Raw genomic sequence first — 5,492 nt, 5'->3', positions numbered from 1 at the left:
CCCAGGACTGGCTCAGGGCAGAGGCTGTGCAGGGCGCGCTTCCCAACATGTGGGCAGCGCAGCAAGAGTCCCCCCCCTTCCTCCCTGGACCCCACCTCGCCCCAGGTCCTACAGGACCAGAGAGCACACGCTTTCTTGACTTGCTTCCTGGAAGACACTTTTCCTGAATTCCGGAGACCAGGGGTTGGAGGCGTGGCTCAGGTGGTTCAGCAGCAGTGTCAGATATCAAGTTCAAGTCCCAGACTTAGGCCAAAAAATTTTTTTTTAATAAAGAGACCAGCGCTGTGACTGCAGGCTGCGGGCGCTGCATTCACGCTGGCATGGCACAGACAAGCCCATACTGTTCTTAACACTCTGCTCTCAGACTGTTGGATTCCTACAGGAAATGCAGTGTTACCGTCTTTCTTCCTGGGAACCATCGGACACTCCCTAGTCTAAGGAAACGGTGACATAAGCTTGCCGTTCAAAGGCTGATCATCTGCAATAGCATCTTATTTCTATGAGATGAGACCCTTTCTTTAAAAAAAAATAAGGATTTGTATTATTTGTATTACTAAAAACAGAAAGGACTTTGGTCTCTGGGAAGAAAGTGTGGGGCTCAGTGAGGAGCAGCTCCTGGCTCTGGGAGGCGCTGGGCTCCAGGGCTCTGGGCTCCGGCCTACAGTCCGTGTCCCCGTGGTGCACGGGGATCAAAGGCACTCTTGTCCAGTTGGGAAAGGCCCTGCTGGAGCTGGACTGCTGCGGTGGCAAGGGCCTGTGGCTGAGGCCAGGCGGGGCGCTGTCTTCTCATTGGTTCCACAGATGTGCTGGGCTTCGTCCTGAGGTCGCCTGGGCAAGGTCTCGGGAAATGGAGAATGCTGTGAAGGCCGCTGTTGGTGCGGGAATGAGATAAGTGGGGCCTGTTCTGGCTGCAGCAAAAGCTGCCAGGCACCCTGGCACCCCTTGGTGGACAGCCTCCCCCCCCCCTGTGGCCGGCCAGCTGCTGGGGGGGGAGCCCCGCCCCACACAGGCCACGCCCTCCCAGCTGGAGGCAGCTGTGTTCACAAGGCTGTTAGCAAATCAGTTATCAACAAGGAACCAAGGGGGAAGGTCCATGGGCATTAGCCAGGCTGCGGGCTGGCTGAGGGGACCCTGGAGAGTGCGCTGCATGAAGACCTGGCTCCTCAGCAGGGCAGGCAAGCCACAGGGGTCCCAGGAAGCATCTCCCTCCCAGGGAGGGAAACTGAGGCCCAGAAAGGCAAAGTGACAGCTCTGTACACCCCAGCAGGCTAATGCATAGCTTGTAGCCAATGCCACAAGCTCTGGGCTCTGGGGCTCTCCTACCATGTGCCAGCAGGGCCAGGGAGAGAGCAGCGCAAGGTGCACAGCTCAGGACTTGAAATCTCAGACTACAGCAGGGCCACCGGCAGCTCCTCCTGCCTGAGAGCCTGTAGAAATGCAGGAGCTACAGCTGGCCTCACCCCTTGAGAACTGGGGTACACCAGGCTAACTCTGAGAAGTCAGCGTAAAGACTCAGGGCACCCTCCCTCCCCCCCACCCCGGGTAAGCTCTACCGTAGAACCTTCCAGAAGCTTTAGGACAGGGGACTAGAGGGGTTCAGTGAGGCCCTGCCCCACCCGGAGAGTGGGGAAGCACTCCGGGCCCCCCAGAATGAGGGGCCCACACCTCTGCCACAGGGCATGCGGCCTTCCCTCCTGCAACATCACCAACCCACAGGCTGGCAGGCCTCCGTGCCCACGGGCCGCGCTTGGCCACGTGCAGGACGCTTCACTGGGAGCCTGGGAAGGTCGCTTGGTCAGATCCGGACTCAGCCACATCTGAAGGTGGCTGGGGAGGGAGGGGTCCGCCTCCTCCACGCCCGGGCTGGGCAGCTCAGCGGCAGTACTCGCGCTCGATGCTGGCCATCAGCTCCTCCTCCGCACGGTCGTAGCAGATGGCCGACTGCCCCTCCCGCAGCTTGTGGCTGCCAGCGGGGGCTCTGCAGGTAGGAAACGGGACCTTCAAACTGGCATTCCTACAGCAGCCCAGCATACGCCAGCCTCGGCCTTCCCCCCACGCTACCCGCCTTGGCTACTCTGCGGGGGAAGCTGAGGAGGGAAAGATCTGGGGGCAGGTCCAAGCGCTGCCAGGCACCGCAGTCATTCGCTCCTCCACAGCCTCCCCGCCTGCTCTGGAGACCGGAGCCTCACCCTGAGTTCACTGGAGGCACAGACAACGTGGGACGGATGTACATGGGGCCTTATGCCATGGGAACCAGAGTCCCATGTCCACTTGCCAATGCCCCCCCTCGGGCCAGTGCCCTCTGGGTGTCACTGAGGCTGCTGGCAGAACAGGACGACGCTCGGTGACCCGAGGCTTGCGGGACTCTTCGGACTCCGGAGCATCTGTGGTGTGTGGGCTTGTGCCCCGCGCGGCAGTCTGGCAGGTGGGTAGCGTGGGAGCCCAGTGCGCGTGTGGGGACAGGGCAGGTCTGCAGCTGCCAGGCTGGGGGGGGGACAAACCAGAGCTCCCGTGTGAACTTGGGGACAGGATGATGAGCTAAGGCCCAGCACTGGATTTTTTTGTTGGTGGTGGTGGTCGTGGGGCTTGAACTCTGGGCCTGGGCGCTGTCCCTCAGCTCTTCAGCTCAAGGCGAGCGCTCCACCACTTGAGCCACAGCACAACTTCCAGTTTTCTAGTGCTTTATTGGAGATAAGAGTCTCACAGACTTTCTTGCCTGGGCTGGCCTTGAACTGTGATCCTCAGATCTCAGCCTCCTGAATAGCTAGGATGACAAGCGTGAGCCACTGGTGCCCGGCTAAGGCCCAGCACTGTTAAGACCCGTGAGTTCTGGTTGGGGGCCAGAAGCTCACGCCTATCATCCTAGCTACTCAGAAGGCTGAGATCTGAGGATCTGTGAGCTCCTTAGGAACAAGGGCAGTCTTTGGGGAAGAAGTTGCTGTGTGTAGCAGGACACTTGAGAATTCACAGGTCATGACCTTGCTCAGAGGGGCTGCCCCTGGAGGAACTTGGGGACCCGAAGGCTTGGGGAGCTTTGGTCCACACACCCTCCCCGTACTTACTCAGAGGCGTGGCTGCCTTCAGGGTGGTCTTCAGCCTTCTGTTCTGGAGACCCCTTGAAAACAAAGAAAAGGCATCCAAAGATTATCAATAGGCTGGGACACAGTGTTCACACCTGTAATCCCAACTACTAGGGAGGCAGAATAGGGAGGTTTGAGGCCATCACAGGCAAAAAGATACTAAGATAGTTGGCACCAGTGGCTCACGCCTGTAATCCTAGCTGCTGAAGAGACTGAGATCTGAGGACTGCAGTTCAAACCCAGCTCTAGTATGAAAGTCCATGAAACATTTATCTCTGATTAACCACACACACACAGCCAGAAGTGGAGCTGTGGCTCAAGTGGTAGAGCACTAGCCTTGATCAAAATTGCTCAGGGAAAGCACTCAGATTCTCAGTTCAAGCCCAAGGACTAGCAAAAGGAAAAAAGAAAAGAAGAAAAACATCCTGACTTAATCAAACCGTAACCCCCTTTGTATAACTACTTAATAGGAAGGAAGGAAGGAAAAGAGAGAGAATGAGGAAGAAAAAGAAGAAAGAAAAAGGAAGGAAAAGAAAGGAAAGACATGAAGCCAGGAGCTTGTGGCTCACACCTGTAATCCAAACCTCCTGGGCTCCAAGGACCTGTGAGAAGTCGGTTTGCACTCAGAGTTTTCATCCTAAGTATTCACCAGGTATGAGAACAAACCAAAGAAAGTGCAGGGGCTGAGGATGGAACTCCGGTGGCAGCGTGCTTGCCTTGCAAGCATGTGGACCTGGGTTCAACCCCTAGTGCTGCCCAGTATAAGAAAGAACTGGAGGCCAGGGTAGGGGCTTGTGCTTTAATCCTAGCTACTCAGGAGGCAGATCTGAGGAAGGAAGTTGAAAGCCTGCCCTGGCAGACAAAGCAGAAAGACTCTTATCTACAGTTAACCAGCAAAAAGCCAGAAAAGGCAATATGGTTCAAGTGGTAGAACACTGACTGACTGAAAAACCCAAGCAAAAGAGAGGCTCTGTGTTCAAGCCCCAACACACATACATACACACACACACACACACACACACACACACACATTTTTAAAAGATTTTTTTTCTGAGACCAGGACTGGAACTTGGACTCTGATGCTTTTGCTGGCTGGTTCTCTACCCCCTGAGCCACTCCTCCAACCCCAAGATTTTTTTTTAAACATGGACTCGGGCTGCAAAAGCCTTACAGAATTAACCAGGAACATGAATGTTGGGACCAGGAGATAAGTCTCAATGAACTTTTTGCCAGAGGTTGGTTGAATTCAAACCACTGTCCGCCTGCTCTCTCTTACATAGCTTAGATTACAGGTGTGAGCCACTGTGCGCAATCTGAACGCTCCACTTTAAACAGTACTGTGCATATATGCAGTCACCTGACAGACATAGGACAAACAGTAGATGACTAAGAGCACAGTGTGTAAGTTGTGAACGTACACGAACGAATGTGTAACCCATGCCCACTAAACCACAGCACAGACCAGGCCAACCGAACTCAAGGCTCTCAAAGCTGTCCATGGCCCTGGTGGTGCTCTTCCTTCCCCGCCCCCACCCCGGGTCCCTACTGATCCACTTGGACACTGTCCTAAAATTCTAGTCATCTAGGTTCACACAACGCTTTTGTGTTCAGCTTCTCTCTCTGCATCAGTAGCATAGCCCCCTTTTTAAAACTGCATTTCCATGAGTATTATATGATCAGATGCACATAGACGTTGTGCCTTTGTGTTCTAAGAATATCCTCTTCTGGTCTGTGTATGAATGCCTGGAGTCCTGTATAATTTACCATATCCCAGTGTATTTTAGATCTAGCTTCTTCATAAGAGAGAAAACAGGCGCCCAACATGATTTGTTCTACATCCATCCATTTCCCTGCAAATGACATATTTTTCTTTCTAATGGCTGTGTAAAATGCCATGTGTCTAGGTACCATTTTAGGATCTGTTCATCCAGTGCAGGCTGTTTCTTCAACTTGGCTGTTGTGAATAAATAGCGCGGCAATGAACATGGGTGTGCAAGTGTCTTCACAGTGTCCTGGCTTGTGCTGCTCAGGGTAGATGCCCGGAGTGGTATGGCTGGGTCTTATGTTTAGTTTCTTTTTTTTTTTTCTTTTTGCTTATGTGGTGCTGAGGAATTGAACCCAGGGCCTCATGCATGCAAGGCAAGCACTCTACCACTCAGCCATCTTCCCAGCCCTTATGCTTAGTTTCTTGAAGAACTTCCAGACTGTTCTCCAGAATGCTTCTACTAGTTTACATTCCCACCAGCAGCACACAGTAGGGTTCCTTTTTCTCCATATGCCCATCAACATTTTTTTTTTGGGTCCGGTAGTGGTCCTGAACTCTGGGCCTGGGCGCTGTCCCTCAGCTCTTCAGCTCAAGGCTAGTGCTCTACCACTTGAGCCACAGCACCACTTCTGGCTTTTTTCTTTTTG

General features: G+C 53.8%; 1 long non-coding RNA gene across 1 annotated transcript; it reads right to left on the bottom strand.

Moving 5' to 3' along the window:
* Nucleotides 1-244: 244 nt before the first annotated feature.
* LOC105983556 lies at nt 245-5,138 on the bottom strand. The gene is made up of 3 exons (XR_001174949.1): nt 4,989-5,138; nt 3,063-3,115; nt 245-1,978 (listed from the first exon to the last, which is right to left on the bottom strand). It is a non-coding gene; the product is annotated as an uncharacterized LOC105983556 (long non-coding RNA).
* Nucleotides 5,139-5,492: the final 354 nt, after the last annotated feature.

The sequence above is a fragment of the Dipodomys ordii genome, unplaced genomic scaffold, assembly GCF_000151885.1.
Source record: "Dipodomys ordii isolate 6190 unplaced genomic scaffold, Dord_2.0 Scaffold20, whole genome shotgun sequence".
Classification (NCBI taxonomy): domain Eukaryota; kingdom Metazoa; phylum Chordata; class Mammalia; order Rodentia; family Heteromyidae; genus Dipodomys; species Dipodomys ordii.
The sequence above is the reverse complement of the archived record's forward strand: the minus strand, read 5'-3'. Positions and strand labels throughout refer to the sequence as shown.